Source organism: Cinclus cinclus, chromosome 11, assembly GCF_963662255.1.
Source record: "Cinclus cinclus chromosome 11, bCinCin1.1, whole genome shotgun sequence".
NCBI lineage: Eukaryota > Metazoa > Chordata > Aves > Passeriformes > Cinclidae > Cinclus > Cinclus cinclus.
Window position 1 is genome coordinate 17,437,089 of NC_085056.1, and position 21,312 is coordinate 17,458,400.

The window sequence follows — 21,312 nt, forward strand, 5'->3', positions numbered from 1 at the left end:
TGATGTACTAAAAGGTCACACCATGTTTCATCTCAGAGTAAATATTCCTTGAAATGGAAAGGCAAGTTAACATAGCAGGGCTGATGCCAGAGGGATGGACAAACCCAGAAATGCAGCCATGGGTCACATGGAAAACTAGATGGGTTGTGGCTATGAGAGAAGGGCTGCATTACAGAGTTATGGAGTTGTGTGAAAAGTGCCTTGATATGTTTTCTTTGATTCATATCCAAACAATCTCAGAAGAAACCACCATATACAAGAGAGTAGGAATGCCTATTTTTAAGATTACACTGTGTTTTAGGTTTTCTTCTAATTTAAGATTAATTCCTAGTGTTGCATGTTTATGAGAATCCTGAGAGCATAGTTGGTTTTTTGGGGTTTTTTTGGGGAGGTAGGGGTGGTTTGTACACATATGTGACATAAACATGCAGAACATCTTTTACATGACCAGTAAAAGTCAGCTGTTCTTTTAAATGCAAACAATGTAGAAAGTATTTTTTTTAAACTTCAGTAATTGCCAAAGCAACTGTGAAATCTGTTGCATGAAAACCTGAAACTGTGAGAAACTTGTCTTGTTAGAATGGAAGAGGAGCTGTTACCAAAGTGAAACTCAATCTCTCAAGCAGCATGGAAGAATGGTGAGCTAATAGTGCAGTGCTTTGACAATGCATCCAGAATGAGGGGAATATCCATTACAGGAGAACCTGCAGCTCTATAGGCCTCATTGCCAACTGGGGTGGAAATAAAGCAATCAGAGAATACAGCAAGCTCTTGTGAGGAAGTTTTGGGGAAAATGTGAGAGAAGCAAGAGAGGCTTTAAATGTCTTGACATTCTCTCAATCCCAGAAAAGGAAGAGGAGCAAAGAGTCTAATGATGGGATGCATCAGTCAGCCTCTGGAAAGCCTCTTCAGTCCAGGGAATTAAATGGAGTTTACTGCTGCTGCTTTCTGGCACACGTTAAACAGAGATCTCCAGGGGCATGTTTGGTGGTACAAGGCATCAAAACAGAGAAACAGCCAAACTGATGGGTTTTGCTCAAAGGGGATCCTCTTCATATCTGACTGGATGGGTGGGTGCCTGTGCCTGATGGGACACAGATTTTTCTGATTTCTTCAATGGAGCAAGAATCAAAACACAGGAGAAATAGAACCACTGTAAAACAGAGCAAGACACAGCATCTTCAACCAACATCCAGGATTAAATTCAAAATGGGGGGCAGAAACAGAAAACACAATTTAAGGGTCCTCTTTGGGGCTTGGACAGAGCTAGATGTAATGTACTCTTCTCTTTCTAGAGTGACCCTGCTTCTGGGTGAAAAATCACTTCGTATACAAACCCTGAAAACCCCTCAGAGGAAAGGCCCCAAGTGGACATGACTGACTTCCTTATACTTCCACCACATGTTGGTACAGTTCTTTTTATCAACAGGACCAAATAATAATAAAGCACTTCCTTTCATAGTCAAGAAGTTTTTGAAAACAATTCCTAATTAATCTCCACAGCCCGTCTTCTAAAAGAAATGAAATAAATGAGATAAAACAATACAACACCCCCAGAAACGTTTTTGGTTGAAGAAGAACAGGATAGTTGGGTTTCACACTGCCACTCTCAATCCTTAGAAAGCATTAAGTTCATTTCAGTGCATCCCTCCTCAGTTCCTCCCCCAGACTTGCTGCTTGTTACTCTTCATTTACTCCAATCAAATTTAGGTCCTATCCACTCACGCTAATACAGAAGATTCACTGTGACTGGACTGTCCTCACGGTTCAGCAGTACCTTAAGGCAAACAAGTCCAAAGCACATCAGAAATACCAGCAAGGCACACACCGTGCCATGAAAACCCCCCCAGTGAAACAGCCCCATGAGGAGCATGGTTACAAAGCTCAGAGCACACAAAGCCGGGACATTCTGAGCACTGAAGGCAAAGTGGGGCAGTGCAGGGCAAAGGAAAAAACTCAATGGGACCTTGGCACGTCCCTGTTCTGCAGAGGAATGCGATCAGTGTGGAACTATAGAGCTGGATAAAGCTCTCTACAGCTCAACCTGGACTCCAGGAGTTATTTGGGAAACAGACTCTCATTCAGGCTCTATCAGTGAATCAGGACATACATTGTATGCAATGCATGGAGGTGGGATTGCCCCCAGATTTCTTTACCAAACTTGGAAATTACTTTTGTGCCCCATTCCTGCATGCAGAACACCATGTATGTGGCTGGGAGCTGATGGAAGGCATTTTAAATATCTGGCCCAGCAATTTACACATTGGCTAATAGGAAAATTGAGAAGTGCCTAGCAGTTAAACTGTAATTCTCTGGATTAAATGTGTAGGAGGGGTTGACAGGGCTACTGAACCAGGCTATGGCAACATATTAAAAGCCACATGTAAAGGCAGACTTGAAAATTGAGGAAGACCAGAAGGTGAGGCACAGTAGCACTTTCCTTTCTGATGTTATGCCATGGTCTAAAGCAGTGGTGAGTACTGAATGACAACAAAATTATTCCAGTGAAGCTCGCACAACTTTTTTCTAAGCAACAAAAAGAGAAGCGCATGGCCCTTCAAGAGTGTATTTCACAGAGTAACAGGCCCACAAAATGGTTTGGGTTGGGAGGGACCTCAAAGCTCATCCAGCCCCACCCCTGCCACGGCAGGGACACCTCCCAGTGTCCCAATGGCCAACCTGGCCTTGGGCACTGCCAGGGATCCAGGGGCAGCCACAGCTGCTCTGGGAATTCCACCCTGTGCCAGGGCCTGCCCACCCTGCCAGGGAACAATTCCTAATTCCCAGTATGCCACCCATTCCTGCCCTCTGGCACTGGGAGCCATTCCCTGGCTCCTGTCCCTCCAGCCCTTGCCAATTGTCTCTGTCCATCTTTCCTGCAGCTCCTTCAGGCCCTGCAAGGCCACCCTGAGCTCAGCCCAAAGCTTCTCCTGTGCAGGTGAACAATGCCAGCTCTGCCAGCCTTTCCTCCCAGCACAGCTGCTCCATCCTCTGCTCATCCTGCTGCCTCCTCTGGGCTCTCTCCAGCAGCTCCAGCTCCTTGCTGGGCTGGAACCCCAGGGCTGGAGGCAGTGCTCCACCTTCATCAAGATTTTACTGGTGCTGATAAAAGTATAATTTTTGCTTTTATTCTCCACATGTTCAAATGGCCTTAGGCTGCTGTCTCAAACAAAACTTCAGCGATCTTCTGAGTGGTCTCCCTGTACACTGATATATACAACTCCAGATCAACTCTGTTCCAGCAAAGCTGTTTACAAAACTGCTTTAGTTCTCCATTCATGCCTGAGAGGGGAAAGTGATATTTAAAATATAAAGAATGTTTTTAATTTAGCAAATAGATGAAAGAAAATGCTCCACTATGCCATGGAGCAGAGATTCAAACAACTGCCTTATATTTTCAAAATCTTAAGACTGTATTCATAAATTTTTTTCTGTATGCACAGCCTATAGAGAAGTACAGATAGAGCTGAGTGGTTTGTTTTCCAGTCTGTGTGCTGATAGATTTTTAGAAAAATATTATTCTGTTCACAGGAACTTGCATCTTGGAGCACTACTCATAAAACTCAGCCACGGAGCACGTAAGTCTTGTGCAAGTACAACACAAAGTGATTACAAAGATGTTTTTAAGCTAACAAGTGGACATAACCAGCACACAGCTTCAGAAAACAATGTCATACACACTGGGACCTCCTCTGGAACTCAGATCTCTGAGGTTACAGCTGCGAGTTCATCCCTTGCACAGAGTTACAGCCAGGTATGGCAGTGGGCACTTACAGAGATATGCAGCTCATTTTGTGTATGAGTGGAGGAAAGTGCTTCTGATAAAGTTCGTTTCACTACAGCCATTTTAAAGTCATATTGTAGCTTTAAAAGGTGACCATTGGAATGCAGTAATTTGTTAAAAATATTAATTAAAGTAGTTGAAAATATAAACTTCCCACTGAAAAAAGAAGCAAAGTAAGATAATAAAAAGCTTTAACAAAAATATTTTTTTTTCATTTTCAAATCACAGAATATTCATCTGGTCAAATAAACCACTTTACTACATTGCCAGTGCATTTATTTACACCATGATCTCAGTTGAAAGATTTTAGAGCCACTCTAGTGTTTTACTACACAAGCAACATGAAGGGTTGTCTTAAGAACTGCAGCAAAGTTTTTCCATTATTCCATTTGCAGTGATGATATGCAGCATCTCAGCCCTTTGACCTCACTATTTCATTGTGATGGATTTTATGAGTTACTAAACAGCTGTTAATAAGGTAAAAAAACCCTTGGGTACTGCTTTCTTTAAATGAGTTACACCAGACATACAAAAATTTAATTAAAAACAAAATGATTATTTTTGTCCAAAAGAGGTTTTTTTGGTAAAATTTTCAGGATCCACTACATTTTGTACATTAATAATGTAATTTCTATCTTAGATGCTAATTTAATATAAGTAAATCCTCATTACAATACAAGCAACCTCAAATAATTGATGAGAGGCCTTCATTTAATGACCATCTAGAGACTGCCAGCCAGTGCCATTTCTTATCAATTTTTTTTTGTCCCCACAGGTGCGGAATATCTGTTGATTTTATTTTTTTTTTTCCTCACACTGTCCTTGTTTCTTAAACTTTTTTGGTTCGTTCTTAGCTCTCTAGGCATTGGTACACTACAACTTTTGCTTCCTCATCCCCTATCTCAAGGAATTAGAGAAGGCCCATTCCCACCAAAAGCAGCAAAATGATGCAAAGCCTTCCCACGGTGGGAAGAGTGATTATCTCTGCTTCACTCATCTCTGTTTGGCAGGACAACAGAGCCTCACGTTTTCAATAAGAGAAATAGAAGGCCTTAATGCTCCAGAGTCCCACTTGTAGGAATTCTTATTCTTCTTCATAGAATCCCAGAGTGGTTTGGGCTGGAAGGGACCTTAAAGTTCATCTCATTCCAAACCCATCCATGGCAGGGACACCTCCCAATGTCCCAATGTCCAACCTGGCCTTGGGCACTGCCAGGGATCCAGGGGCAGCCACAGCTGCTCTGGGAATTCCACCCTGTGCCAGGGCCTGCCCACCCTGCCAGGGAACAATTGCTAATTCCCAGTATCCCACCCATTCCTGCCCTCTGGCACTGGGAGCCATTCCCTGGCTCCTGTCCCTCCAGCCCTTGCCAATTGTCTCTGTCCATCTTTCCTGCAGCTCCTTCAGGCCCTGCAAGGCCACCCTGAGCTCAGCCCAAAGCTTCTCCTGTGCAGGTGAACAATGCCAGCTCTGCCAGCCTTTCCTCCCAGCACAGCTGCTCCATCCCTCTCACTTACAAGAGAACTGTGGTAAAGGTTTTAAATTTACCATTAAAGCAGAACAAACCTAAATTCCACCAGAAAAGAACTATCAAGACACCATATCCAACAAATAAACACTTCATCCTCGCCTGCATAACTCAGCTCCATACTCATCCTGTTCCCAGTATGTATCTATTAAATTGTACCTGAACTTGATTTAAATCACCTTGGATAAGGCAGCCTGCTCACGTTTTCCTCTGCAAGGGAATGAATACTCCTTGCCATAAATAATAACACTTATTCCTCAGTGGATTATTCTTTTGTGTAAAGATTACTCACTTACTCACAAAATAGTCAAATTAAGAGGCAGCTCTCCACCTAAGAGCAAGATGAAGAGGGAGGGAGGCTGTAATCAGCCACGGTGCCATGGCAGTGGCTCAGATCCTGCTCACAGTGCCCACTGCAAAGTGCCACTTGCACACCCTGGCCAGACTCTCCTGCCTCTTATCTGCCAGCAGAACTGTGTGCAGTCACTCCCTAACCCAGTTCTGTCAAAATGATCTTGTTAACTTAAACGCCTTTAATAGTAAGGTGTTTTTAAAACCAAATCATTTTGACAGAGCTGGGTTAGGCCATTGCTCATGCTGTAATTCCACCAAGAGCAATTTTCATTTAAGAGGTTCTTACCCCCCCTCAGCTCCCACAACATGCAAGCTACACATTCCAAATAATTGGTCTCCATTCCCATTCCTTCTCCACTGCAATTTACTGTCCCTGCAGTTGTGCTACTTGCAATCGACATTTTAAGGCAGGCCAGTGAAATGTGGGTTAACAAATACAATTTGCAACAAAATTCTGTCCCAAAAAGTCTTTTCCTTCAGGATTCTAACCCAGATCATTGCAGAACTAAAGAACCCATCAACTACAGGACAACAACAGGAAGTTTTGAGAAGGACTGTGCTGACAAAAAGCATATGAATTTCCACCATAGACTTCAGAGAGCAGAGAAATAGTTGAATCAACAAAAATGAGTGCAGAAAAACTTCTGGAGAAGAGGAGAAACAAACAATTAGAGACAGCAACCTACTTAAATAAATGTCTGATGGACTCCTGTTATCCAGTCATGGCAACCCTGCCGTGGTTTAATTCATTGATGCTGGCAGGTTTTAGGGACAGAAGCCTGTCCCCCAGAAGTGCTGGTCTGAGACCAGGCTCCATCAGGAGGGAACTGCTGTGCCCCAGCACAGCCCAGGGCCCTGGAGAGGGGCTGGACACAGCTCAGAGCCAGCAGCCACACTCAGGGCCAGGCACGGTCCAGGCACCGCTGCACAGCATCATCACCCCATGGAGCTGCAGTGGATTTCACTAACACTGATTTTAAGGGACTGCTACGTCACCTGCAGTTAGCTGTAACACAGAAAAGCATTAAAGCATTATCCACACGTCCTTTCCCTCAGCCGTGCACCTGGAATTGCACGGGGTGGGCAATGAGATGGGAAATGTCACAGGAGCTCTGCTATCGTAGCAGGGCGAGGAATCCTTCGTGCTGTCAGAGCTCCTGCCAATCCAAGTGCAAATCAATTGTCCGAGTTTATTCTGATGTACTACCTGTGGCAATTTGCTTATGGCTGCCTGGGAAATCAAGAGCAGATTCCTGCAGCATTATTTATTTCAGCAGCAATGGCAACAGGCACCACCTTGCTCCTGCTTTTGTCTTTGGTGTTCTGCCCTACCCACACACAGAATAATTCACTGAGCAAAGATATGTCACTTTATCTTTTTAAGCTTAGTCATGCTCTGCTACTCTTTAAAGACTTCTGCACAGTTCTTTAGGTTATTAAGTAAGCTCCTGAGCTTGTGTCAAATGCTACAGGACTGGTTTAGGCACAGTGGCAGCCCCTGCATCAGAGGGAATGCATAGGCTGGAAAATATGGACATGCAGGGATACACACAGCTACAGTTGCAATGCAACAGTTTCCTCAACATCTAGAGCTCTAATAATTACTGAAGGATTTATTAATCTATCTAGAAGATTATCATTACCAAGAGCAGGATACTTCAGTTTTAGGGGTCTGTTTCAGAGGCAGACAGAAGGAAAAAAAAAAAAAAAAGCCTTTCTAACACAAATTCCTCTTCCCTCTTTCCTTTACTTTGCTGCTTTAACTGGGAAACATCATAACTTGCTGTTATGGAGTGGAGATAAGGCTCTTTTAGGATATAGGGCCTTATCTGCCACAGCTTCACTGAGGCTTTGGGATAGAGAGAAAATTACAACATTCATCACACTGAAATATATCGAAATTATTATTATAATAAATCGCTTGTTATTATGTGACTGCTTGACTTGATACTTTATCATATCTAAAAAAATCTGTTTTATGTGACTAGCTAAATATTTTTTTATTATTTTTGACAAATATTTACTATCAGGCAATTCTTTCTTAAAAAAACCAAACCACTGAAGAGTATCTTGACCCAGTGATGTCATACTTATTGTACAGCTTCTCTTGGTATCAATAGAATTTCTTATTTTTGTTACTCTTCGATAGTAAAACCAATATGGGACAACTTTAAAGCTGTCAAGGTTCAGACTTTTGGTATATAAAGCTGTCAGCCTTTCCAGAAGCAGCCCCTACTTTATGGAACCAGAATGCTTTTAAAGAAACCCACCAAGGGTGTCGTCAGAACCTTCAAACTATTTTTATTCTTCATTATTCCTTGCTTTGTGCAGTGCTCTGGACTTCCAGTGTGCTACACATGCTCAGGTACAGGACAAAGAGACAGTATGTGCTATGAAATTTGCAGCTAAAGGTGAAAACTCCTCCCTAATGAAATTAGTATTGAAAATATTTTAAGGCCATTTTGATTTGGGTTGGTTGGGTGGGTTTTTTCTTTGATTGGGTTGGGGGTTTATTGGTGTGGATGTTTTTTTTTTCTTCATGACAGCTGTTACTAAAGCCATAGGTATTAAAATGGCAATACAGCTATTTTTGCTCTACAGAGGAACAAAAGGAAATTGCAACCTTCCCTTTCAGTTTCTTATACTTAGGCAAAAAGAAAGGTTTGGGTTTCTAGGAGTCAGACACGCCACTGATGTTTGTCAGAGCATCATCTCCTGAAGCCAGTTCAAAACAGAGAGGAGAGACAGACAAGGCTTCCAGAGTGGTCCAAAAACTTAAACAGAAGAAAAATAGCTGTATCAGCACTGTTTTCATCCTATAACAAGAGGGAGATGTGATCTGAAGGAAATTTTTTCTCTCCAGCCACTGATTAACGCGATTTTCCTCTGACTCAAACAGAACTGCACTGCACAGACTGCACCACCTCAGCTGTCACACCTTGCTGCTCCCCAGAAGGTGCATTACAGAACCTGAGACCTCCATCACTCTGGCAGGAGAGAAGGGAGAAAAGACAACTTGTGCTCAACATGAAGTGAGCTCACAAAAAGGCAAACAGAATGAGGTGTTAGCCACGCTCTGCCTGGGGCATTGTTTATCAGGAGACTTTCAGCAGCTGGGATGCGCTTATCCTGTACTTCCTGGGGAAAAAATAATCTTCAAATATTAATGGAGGACATAAATATCTTACTTTCTGTGATTCTTTTTCAGCCTGTTAAATATATATATATATATAATTATTAAATTACTAAATATATAAACAACTGCACTTTCATATTCTTGTTCAATGAATATTAGGTATTCACTACAGAATTAAACAAAATACAATACTTCAGGAAAAACCTACGTTTTCCTGACACGTATTCCAATTAAACTAAGATTATAAAATTATGACTGGACATCAAGACCTAGTGAAAGCTACATAAACTCTCCAGCCTTATGCATGAGCAAGTGTGTGCATTAAAAAATCTTTAAAGAGGAAAATTCTGAATACACCTGGACTTTTCTAACTGTACACAGCATGACTGCAGGAAACCTCAAATCTCTGCTGGGATGTGTGAAAATAGAAATGAAGGTTTCTAATTTTGCATCATTGAACCTGATGGCAGTTTTACCACCAATTTAGATGAGTTGTTTGGAAAGAATTAGAACTCTCCAATGTTAAACTTATTTTTTCTGGAGTTGCCAAGCTGAGATTTTACGAGGTTTTTTTTCCCCCATTCATTTGTTTTCATCTAACTTTTGAAAATACACAAAAAATAAAGGTCAGAGACCAGAACACAGGACTCAATCTAAACTTCAGTGACATTAAGTTTTGATGCTCTGTAACTCAAAGGGCAATCATGGCTGTTACATTTAATCCATAAGAGAGATTCACATCTGAAGTGTTGTGATATTCAATTAGAGAACTGAACTCTCTCTTGAGTGCATGCACTCCATTTGCTGTAGTATTTAGGGCTTTGAAATAATACATATGCATAAAAATATATATGCTTTATATTTATATTTTTATAAAACATAAACACATAAAAGACGTGCATATGATTCTGATCATCGGTGACTGCAAAGGAAATGGGTGTAAATGGGAGTTCTCAAATGAGGCTGAGCATTGCTTCCCTGGGAAAAGCCACTTTGGGTGAATGAATGTACACAAAAGCTCAAACTGTGACCAAGGGACTGCCAAGACCGTTTTCCCAATGCTCTGAGTTTCCATATCTGTTGCAAAGACCTGACCAAGCCACACTGAGAAACACCTCTGTGAGTTTGCCTAGGGCTTGGGTATCACAGGGTAGAGGTGACCCTTCCCATGGGAGCTTTCCCTTCTCAGACCTGGGACTGGGAGAAATTGCTAATCTCAAATCTGAGCCAGGGTGCTCACCATTCTCAATTTCAAATTACTTCCACAAGACACATCATGATCAACACCTTGGCAAATCAATTCTATGAGTGCTGTCACTGCAACCAACCCATGGATAAAGGCTGCTCTCGTGGCTAAGACAGGTGGAAATGAGATCTTATAGCATCTGACTCCAGGTAAAAGACTATCTGTTGGTAACCCAACTGGTTCACAGATATTTTTTTGTTTTCTTTTCAGCTTGCACTTACTACTCCATGTGCCATCAGTACCCAATGTATTTTGGGAACAAAATTTTATTAATGCAGTTGAAATGCCACTGAGTTGATGTTATTCAAATGGTTGATAAAATGAGAAACATGCTGAACAGATTCTAGAACAAAGGAGAGGAAAACAAATGTGTGTGTATATATAGACGCACATTTGTAATCTCAAATTGGAGTTTATTTTGTTCTCTGTCTGTCTACTGCTCAAATAGTTATGTTCAAAAAGCTCTAAAGTGAGCCACCTTTTCTATGGCAACAACACTAAGAAAAATGTTGAGTTTCCATGATCTAATTTAATTCTATTGATGTGATCTTATGGTAGGAATGATGCTTAAAATGTTCCAAGCTCAAATTGCCATAGCATTTGCCTTCCACTGAAAGAATCTAGGTTTTATTATTTTATACTCATAGATGAAAGACTCATATGATACCACTTTAGTGTATACTACAAGCATATGATTGTACTAATAGTAGGTCAGGCTTTGACAATATTAAAATGGAAAAGGAATACTGCTGAGTTTCGGGGTATCTGATAGGTATGGGGGATTTATAAAAATACCTGCATGAGCAGTCACTTTCTGTCACAAAACATGCACAATCACCACTTAGAAATACACAGCTCTGAGAAATTACAGGATGTGTTCACATCCCTTCTTGTCCATAATCTCAGAGATCAGTATTTCTCTCCTTTTAACATCCCTCAGGTTTTGAAAATCAAATGATCTGTGCGTACCAAGAGTCAAGTGGGTGGGTTCCAGGCCCCTATTTTCAGTAAATGTCTGAAAAAGTCCCAGCTAAATTCTGTGGGAATGGTCTTCCTAAGCAAAGATTTAAAAAGACTAAATCTGCATCTATATGAGAGGAAATAGAAACAAAATTCAAGCAGAGCTTCAGGGGCTAACAGAGGTAAATTTATGTCCATGGCTGACTGTGAGTTCTCACTTGAAATGGTTGCACATCCTGAAGAAGGGAGAAGGATATTTTTTTAAGAGAAGACAATGCATCATATGTTAACAGTGGTGCAAATGAAGCGCCCAGGAATCAATTAAATTGATTTGGCAAAGGTGCAATGTTATTGGAAAAATCCTGAAGATCATAAATTATGAAAAATCAAAAGATAATAAATTTCACAAGAAAGTGAATTTAAATCTGATTGTGGGACTACTTCCCCCTTTGCAACTCTTTAGTGGACCTCAGGAGCAGGAGCAGATGAGAATGACTAAATAACATTTAACAACCACCTAGAGACTTCATTTAAGGAGTCTTCTACCTCACCTTGCAGAGGTTAAAAGTTCTGTTTTATTTTTAAGAAAAGGCATAAAAGGAGTAGCTGTCATTTACAGCCGTACTTCTTATTAAAACCAGGTGCATTTGTTAAGCAGGCACTCGGAGTGGTATTGATTTTTTAATATTGAAGAAAATGTCCAAAGTTAGTTTCTTGGCTAGCAGCCTGCCCACTTAACAAATTGTTCACCTGGATAATTTAAGAACCAACCTACACGAAATGCTCCAATCTCCAAGGACACTGAAGGCCCTCAGCTTACAACAAAGCATGGAAATCAAAGTCCTCCATAGCCAGGATGCAAGTTTGGAAAAAGAAGGGAGTTAATAAATAGCTGAGGAGGAAGCTAGCAGAAAACTGTGCTCGTTCTGCAAGCAGAGAGGTGGAACGCTAAGGCTTAAGAGGATGAAAATATCATGTAATAATCACTTCCCTTCCTAGGGTTCTTCTGTCACAACCATCCGTACTATTAGGCTGGGAGGTAACACCACAGAGAGCTTTTGGGTTCTGACGTTATCAGATTTTATGGGTGTGAAATTTGTTAATTTATCGGGTATGCCGAATACTAACTTCTTCCAGAAGATTCATCATCTTGCCTAAGACAGGTAAAATGTGCATGAGGGTAATTTCCGACTCCTCTGGATTTATTTGTTTTTTACTTATATATACTGAGAAGCCTATTGTGAAGTCTCTATTTGTTCACAGCAGTCTCGTATTGAACATAGAGGGGGGATATCACTCATACAAGAGAACTGCATATTTCTCCTTATCCTTGTTGCAGAGAAACTCTCGAAGAATTTCCGAAAGAGGATGAGTGAAGTTAAGAGGATTCTTTATCTATAGCTTTGGTAGTTATCAACTCTATTCTTTAATTGAAACTGAAGTGAGCAGCTGTTAACTTCCCTTCCATTAAGCGCCAACACGTTGCTTTTGAAACAATAAACACTTGTCCTACATGAGTTCTTGCCATCAGCACCTCCCAAAAAACACCTGTCCGCGAGAGCCAGCGCCTCAAAGGGCGAGCCCTTTACGCGTCAAGTTGGCTGTTTAGAGGTGTCAACCTTTATAAAAGTTGTATGAGTGTTTCTCCTCCTTTCAGAGAAAAGAGCCAGGCTGTTTTGCACGAAACAGAGAGTGTGCCCGTCTGGAAGGGAGGAGAGCGAGGGTAGAGTTTGATACCTGTTGGCAACGCGAGCGGGTTTGTGCGGCGCCGGTAAATGCCAGGTTGGATTGTTTCCACCCTATTTAGCCTGTTACCAAACGCAAACTGTTTGAATTGAGACAAATTCAAGACACGACTGAACGGCAACGAAGCGCAAAGGAATTCCTGCCTGTGTTAAGTAGTGTCACCTTCATGGCGGTAGGCAGTCTAAATACGGATTTGAATTAATCTCTTTTCTATTACCCACCTAGAAGCTGCCACAGGCTCCGGCGCTGAGCCTTGCGGTGCCTGCCAGCCAAGCCCGGCGCTGGTGCTGCCGAGCAGGGATGCTGTCTGGCGGCTCGGGGCTCCCGACTGGGATGCTGCTACCCAGCAGATGCTGGAGCCAAGCAGAATAGAAGGATGTGTTCCTCCTCTGCCTTCCTCAAAGAGAAGATGAAGCGTTCAGTGGCACAGCAGCTTCAGGGGGCCACAGGCTCCTGCGTTTCTGCTCTGGGAGCCTTGGCAGCAAATGAGCAGCTGGGGCTAAGGGGCTTTCTGCCTCTCCCAAGTTTCAGCTGGGTGCATCCTCTGTTTAGTCAGCCAAAGGATGGGAAGGAAAACAACTTGTGGGACAGGGATGACTCCTGCCTAGTTATGGCTTCAGATTCATTCTCATCGCAGCTTTCAAGGAGAGGAGTATTTCTGGGATGCTCTCCTCTCTCAAAGTAGGAAAGGAAGCTATGGAGCTATTCCTATGTATTTACTTAGGGGATGCAAAGCTTTTGGGGGGAGGGAAGGTGATAATAAATCGGGGGGGATTCTCTCCCCACCCCCCCAAGGTTCTTCCAGCCTCCTCCTCCCTCATTTACATATCTGGCTGGTGGGTGATTTTTATTCTCAGCACGAAAACTGCAATCTATTTCAATGCATGAATGCAGCCCTGCATCTATTCAACACAGTGAAATAGCCCAGAGACTTATTGTACTAAATAAGAAAAAAAAAAGGAGAAGAAACGGGTTCGCCAGCCTTAGAAGCAACCATCTGTGATCCAAAGTACTCCTGATTCTTTAAAGGAGGGTTGTAGAACGGAAGGAAAAATAAACCTCCCAAAAAAACCCACCAACAAACGGGAAGACAAATACAATTACCACCACTTCTCCCAAGAGAACAATAATGATAATAAAAAAAAAATTACAAGCACCCCACGACATTTTCATTATCGTCAATTTTAAAACATCCGACTTAATGAGGCACCCTAGTTCAGTCTAATACCGCACCTACGGACGAGGAAGGCGCTCGCCCAGCGCACCTTGCACGCACACGGAGCCTAAGTCAGCCAGAAACCCACAGAGCGAGAGCCCTGTGCCCGCCAGCACAAATGGTCTGTATAAAATGAATAATACTCACTCTTTCAAGGAGCGGGAGCAAGGGAGCCGCTTGCCCACAGCCACTTCACGCACGGATTGAAAGGGTGAAGTAAAAAAAAAACATCAGCCAGTCCCCGGGAATAGGCAGGGTGCTCCAGATTTTCTTCTCATGCTTTCCGAGGCTGCGGATGCTGGCGGAGCCGCTGGTTGCTGGGCTTCCCGGGTCTCTGTGCCTGCATGCTGGAGCGCAGTTATTAAATTCTCCCTTCGCACAAGCCGGCGGCAGCCGCACGTCTCCAGGAAAGCAGGGATATTCCAAATAAATCCGCTAATTCCGGGGCTGAGCGCGCCACCGTGCCTGCCTGCCAAACGTAACTGTGAAGCGATGTGGAAAAGTGAGCCGGGAGCCTCCCCTGACAGCTCTTATTGGGCTGATCTCGGAGGCAGGTCTAGCGCTGGGAAATTCGTGTAAGCACTTTGGGGTGGTGGTTTTCCCCCTCCCTCCCCTGCCCGCCTTCCCCCCGGCAGGCACACAACTTTTCCAGGGGCGGCGGCGCCGCTCGCTCCCCGCGGGGCTGCCGGGCGGCCAGCTCCGCGCCGGGGCATCTCCGGAGGGAGGGAGGGAGGGATGCGGGTATGGAGGGAGGGAGGGAGGGATGCGGGTATGGAGAGAGGGAGGGATGCGGGTATGGAGAGAGGGAGGGCGGGGGTGGGCGCCGGGCGGACCCGGACGGGGGAGCCGGGCCCGGAGCGTCGGCGAGGAGGAGCCCCCTTTGCCCTCCTTGTCCCCCTCGTCCCCCTCGCCCCCGTCCCTTGGGGTGATGCCCGCCGGGAGCGGGATGCGGGGGGGATGCGGCAGCGCCCCGAGGGGCCGCGGGCAGCCGCCGGTCTCCGTGCGACAGCGCTGCGGGCGGGCGGCCCGGGGACAGGGAGGGCGTCCTTTCCAAACGCTTTTGACAGCACGGCCCGGGGAGCGGCAGGCGGGTCTCGGGTCTCGGTGGCCTCGGGCGCTGCGCGGAGCAGCCCCGGGGCAGCGGCAGCGGGACGGAGGCAGCACCGCACCGCACCGCACCGCGCAGTAAGTCCTTGACCCTCGCCCCGTCCCCAAATCCTCTTTGTGACCGACAGCGCCGGGATCCCGCACAGCCCCGGCTGCCCGAGCGCTGCGTGCCGGGCATCGCCCCCAGCCTCGGGCTTCCCAGAGCTGGAGGGGCTCGTCCCATCCGAGGCACGCAGACAGCACGGCCAGCAACCCGCGAGGGACGGGCCGCTGCCATCCCTTCCCACCTTCCTCATCCGCTGGGCTTTTCTCTTTTCCATGGGGCATGGATTATCTGCTAGCAGATTAAATGTATTATTTTTAATAATAAATACATAACCATAGCTCTGAATCATCCCCAGGTTTGATGCTTGCCGAAAGGGAAGGGGTAAGACCGCAGGGTATAGACGAGGTCAGGTACAGGCTGGGACTCTTACAATGGAAAGCTGGTTCCACACTGAACTGGTGCTGTTGGGGAAGTTTAATTTGCACTCAATTCCACCCTTCTCCAACTCTCCTTGACCAGTGTGGTGTTGTGGTTGAAATGAACATGCTGTGTGGTTCTACATTAATGAAGCAAGTTCCTCGCTCAACTTTACTTTAAAGGGCTGGTCATCTGAACCTCCTTCAGAGCACCTGTAAACCTCTCCACCTTAAGCAAGAGATGACTGCTCTTAGTAGTTGAAGATCTACCTAGGATTGCAGAAAGTGGACTCCAATATTCTGCTATATAGTAAGAATACCATATTATTTAGTTCCATGTTTGTTAATGCTATTTTCCGTGCTGATCCTATAAGTGTATGCACATGTGTAAGACTGTGTATGAGACCCTCCATGTGTAGCTCTGCTCGATTTTATCTTAACTAAATGCAAGCTTTTGCAGATAACAGGTGCATTTCTGCTTGCACAAATCCTCCTTCTGAAAAGTCTCAGACTCATGGGAATGTAGCAAAATGCATCCAGGATGTGCCATTTTTCAAGGTCAATGAAGAAACATCTAACTATGGCTTTGTTTCTCTCAGCCCAAGCGCTTACTTTCTGAGCTTTGAGCCTGGGAGGATTCCTTGGAGGAGGAAGGATATAAAAACACACAATACTTGAAGCAGGCAGAGAGCCTTGAGGGAAATACAAAACACTTGGCAGTGCAATAGATAAGATCAGAAATGTGGTTTCCTTTTACCTGGGGTGCTGCTGAGGCAAAGAGTATTTTTCTCCCCCATCATTCCACCAACTGAACCACACAGTGAAAATACAGAGCTTGGAAAGCGTGAGGATGCCCAGCCTGGCTGTACACTTGGGAATTAATGCCAGTTTTCAAACTGTTTTAAGGTTTCAGTAAGAGTGGTTGCACACCTGGTTTTAATAGCTATTAAAAACACCTGATGGAAGCAACCAAGAATAAAAGCTCTTCCTAATAGGAACCCTCGTGTCCTTGTTTTAAATAGGCAGCACAGTCGTGTATGGGAAGAAAGCTAATGGTAGAGGTTGTACCTCCAAGTGCAGCTTAAAAGTTTAGTTTTTTGTTTTGATTTCAACCTTTGACTTGTGCCATTTGTTCTACGTGACCTTTCTTGCAATTGGAAATTACCAGGGCAAAAGCTGTGCTCTTTCATCTTCAGGTTGTAGGAGAGGATGCTAAGTGTCTTGTTAAAATGGATTATGCCATCCATGGATTCCCCTGCTGGAAAGTCTTTCAGATGATGGAGTAAATCTTGACAGGAAGAAGTGTATAGATTAAAATGAATGTAAAAATAAGCCTGGAATAGCAAAGGAACATTTGAAACCTTCTGCATCCTATCCAGATGAAATGATTTAATGATATTTATCATACTGAGCTATATATATATATATATATATATATATATATATATATATACACACACACACACACACTACTGCATAACACTGATGAATATGCTGGCTAGAAATTGTTTCCTCTTAAATAAATGTTATAAGGAAGATTATTCCTCTATCTTCTAAATGGCCATTTAATTTTTTAAGCAAAAAAGCAGCTCTTGCTTCAGTTGCAATGGGATGAAGATTTTTAATTTAATGACAGTACTGAAGAAAGAAGTCATCTGCAAAATGCACATGATTGAATCCCATCCTGGATCAAACTGGAATGCAAATTTTCATAATAAATTTTGGGATCAGGGAAAGAAAGAAACCACAAAGTAGAATATTTACAAAATGTATTGGCTTGTGGTATGGGTTGGTTGTTGGTATTGTTATTTTGGGGTTATTTTCATCTGGGTTTTGTGGTATTTTTTGGTTTGTTTTTTTTTTTGTTTGTTTGGTTGGGGTTTTGGGGGGATTTGTGTGCTTGTTTTTTCTTTTAGGTGGGTTTTAGTTGGAGTTCTTTTTGTTTGGTTTTTTTTGACAGGTTGTGATGGAAAATTGGGACAAAAATTAACTCCAACTTGGAAGAGGACTGAGAGATTTTCTTCTATATTGCTTTGCTTTTATGAGTAAGAAGGATTAAAACCCCAATGTGACTTCCCATGCTTATACAGACAGGAAGTATCCGTCACCTAAAATATGTGGCATAATGGAATTCCACCATCTTTTCTCACTTTTATGTTTTTTGGGGAAAGAGTTATCATTGATTATCATTTAATTCTTTGTTCCTCAGCAGTGCAATCAACTGTTTCCTGAAGACAGAGAGTTTAGACCTTATTGCTTAAAAATATTCAAGTAGAAGTGGCTTGAAGTGAGCTCTTCAGGGGTAACTGGGCCACAGCACAGCCTTGCCAGGGTTACTGCTGGAGCCAGTGTTTGGGGTCATCTCATTTAAATAACAATGCCAAAGTCAGGGCTTGAGAGGAAAAAGAAACTACTGTGCTAAGTCCTCATATTCACATTTTATTCCATCAGATCACCTACCAGTGAGATATTTCCCTCTAAGCATCAGTAGCTGATTTCCATTTTTAATACCTAAAATAGGGGCCTGATCCATGCATGCAATTAATAACTCTGGACTGAATGGCTTGATCAAGATAAATTACTTCACTGCAAGATACTTTTGCTTACAGGGATTGCCACTAAAATGCCACTTCAAAGTAATAAGAAATTAATAACTGATTTGAAATTTATTAGACTAGTGGCATCACCTGCCATTGTTGCATTGAAGCTTTAAACATATTAAATGCTGTTTTCTTAGGCAATACCCACTCTACATCATTGGCAGCTTTTGCTCAAATTGCATGAGGGATTACTCAGTTTAATTTGCCTTGTATGCTAGTGTTGACTTTCCATAAAATAAGGAGAAACAAGAAGGTTTATCTTAAGTCCAGAACATTTCTGAATAAAATATGCACTTTTATCAGCTCCCTGTGCCAGCACACAGACATAATTACCTTTAGAACATAGGTTCTTATCACTGTCTTGCAACCTTTAAAGCCCGCTTGCATACAGTTATCACAAGTTGGTTATCAGGAAAAATAATGATCTCCTGTGTTTGGGAAGTCACTGAAGACATCTGTAACTTGAAAAAAAAAATCCATTATATAATGCTTACAAGTGATCTTATAGATTAAAACAAGAGAAATGATACAAGCAGCCTGTGAGATAAAGGGATGGTGTTGGGGTAGGTTTGGTTTTGGCTTTTTTTCCTTCTGAAAGAAATTCATGTTTACATTTTAACAGGCAAGGCTAGAAACCCCAAGAGACTTAAGTGAGGGATTTGCAAAGGAATGCCAGATTCCTTCAGAGATCACACATGGTTAAAATCCAATATCCAACACTGGAACAGAAAGCTTGGAAAGCCCCACTGAAGAAAGGGCAGAAGCAGCCGTAAGTGACAGAAGTGACTCTCGACCACCAAAAACCCCTGAGTCTGGGCTTTCTGAGAGGGGCATCTAATCCAACTCCATTCCCCTGTTACTTGAGATGTGAGGAGAAACAGATGCATTGATTTTGAGGTTACTTTTGCTTTGACGGGACAAACATATCCCTACAATTATCCAAATTCCTCCTCCAGCCTGAGGAAAAGTCTGTTCTGTCAGACAGAAACAAAAGTTTAACCCAGCAGCAGCCCTGGGCTTGTGTGCCCTGAGCACATCCTTTCCCATCCCCAAGCACTTCATTTAGCACTTTAAAACACAACTAGCCCTGAGCCACTTCCACTCTGCAGAGATTATGAAATATAAACCCCCTAACTACTAATCTGTGTGCCTTTTGCACCAATGATATTAGGTAGTGCATAAAAATAACAATGCATGAAAATAACAATGCATTATCAGGTTTTATTATTCCTCGGGCACTGTTTGCAATTTTGACTAGTTGCTGTCAGGTTAGCTATTAGAAAAATGATTATTCCTTTTGTACATCAAACACTAGAAGAAAGACAAAAGAAAATTATATAGCAAGGCATACCAAGTGTTTTTTTGTTTTTTTTTTTTTTTCTCTTTTTGTTTGTTTGTTTTTATTTTTATTTTATTTTAATGTACAGAAGGGTACAAGTTGTACAGGATGCAATTTGGGAAGTTAATCTTTCACTGTGGGTTTTCACTCTGCCTTGTGAGCATCAGGAGCTGGATCGGTCGCAGGAGCTGTGCAAATATTGTTTGCTCTACCTCAAGTGCCCTCTAGTGTGCAGTAATTAAGCAGGTTAAAATAATTTTTTCTCCTTTTTTTTCACCCTAACAACTACTCTCCTAAATCCCAAAGTAATATGTAACACTGCTTTTCTTCAGGAGGAAAGAGAAATTCAATGTTCACTGCATTAATTGTGTGGCTATAAATGAATTATCTCCTTCATGCAAAATCAAATCACCCCTGTTGCTGTCAGATTTTTATTCTCATAGGTATAAGTTAAATAAAGCCAAATAATTCTTTAGGGTATTGTGGAAATGTAACAGTACAAACAGGTTTTGGTGTTATCAGAACAAAACGAGTTTTCTCTCTGTAAAAGGAAATTACTATATTCATCAACAAAACATGACCCTAGAACAACAAGCCCCCTATGCTTCTAGGGTCTTTTAAAAGTACTCTTTGTGTACAGTTTAGAAAACAGGCAAGTCTACATGAATATAAATAAAATCATGACTGGGGCACACATGTGACAAGTTCTGTGTGTTCTCATCTGTCCTGTAATGCTGAGGTTCTCCCTCAAAATTCTGACATCACCTGGCTGGACAAATCCAGTCACATCTCTCAGTGAGAACAGGTTCTGTGCAGCAGCTGCCTGACACCAAAGAACAGTAAGAGGAAGAGAAGTGAGAAGATGTTGGGAGATGAAAGTGTGGAGAGGTAAAATTACCAGCTGCAGCTCCAAGAACAAAGAATGAAAAACTCTGAGGAAATGTTTCTGCAAGAGAGAGTTTAAGTTATTTATGAGTTTAAATAGTAACTTTAAATAAGTTTAATTTATTTAAGCTTATTTCTAAGTGATCCCTTGCATTTTAAAAGCAGGGTTAACACTTGAGTTCCCCACGTAACTTTCTCCACTGCACAAATGAGTTCATTTTGGGGGGAGCCATTGAAGAGTTTTTCCCTGTTCCTCATTTCACTGTGGCCTGACCTCAAAGCCAAGTATTCACTTTCAGGCAGGATTTACCATAAGATTCCAAGATAATAGCAAGCCTAAGCATACTCAAAAGAGATTTTTAATGGACTTCTGAAAGCTGAGGTAAGAGGGATGGGTGGATCCCAGGAGAGATGAAATGGTTGCCTATAATAGGGATATGCTACACAAGGTGAGAGAATTGAATCTTTTATGAGTTGTAAAATCAGTAGGACTTCCTATAAGTGGAAAGAGTCATCATCACTACCACTGAGCCGGGCTGTGGTGGCAGAGTTGTGGTTTCCAAGTGAGGTGCTGAGAGAAGCCCGCAGGATTGTTTCCCGTTTGCCAGCTTGGCTTTGCTGAAGGTTAATTTTTGTACCTTGACTGTTCTGCATGCATTCTGCAGAGAACACACAGTTCTGGTGCAGTTAAGCATCCATGGGAGGCAGACAGGACAGAGCAAAGCACCACACTTTGCCAATCCATGGTTTTCTAACACATAATGCCCTATTTTAACAGCCACACTGCACCCAGGCGCCGTGCTGCCAGTAACACAACAAGACTTATTCCAGAAACAATGCTGGAATAGATGCTCTCATAATTTAGAGCTAAAGTACATCAAGGTTAGACAGGTCTTGGCAGTGATCTGGGCAAATAAACTGCCTTCATTTCCACCAGATTTGAGTGAA

General features: G+C 42.8%; 1 protein-coding gene across 1 annotated transcript in view; it reads right to left on the bottom strand.

The window, feature by feature from the left end:
• CDH8 (cadherin 8) overlaps nt 1-14,189 on the bottom strand; it is a 151,041-nt gene extending 136,852 nt beyond the window's left edge. Inside the window, exon 1 of the mRNA XM_062500364.1 lies at nt 14,116-14,189. The gene's annotated coding sequence lies outside the window, so the exon portion shown is untranslated. The remainder of the gene's footprint in view (nt 1-14,115) is intronic.
• Between the last annotated feature and the right edge of the window lie 7,123 nt (nt 14,190-21,312).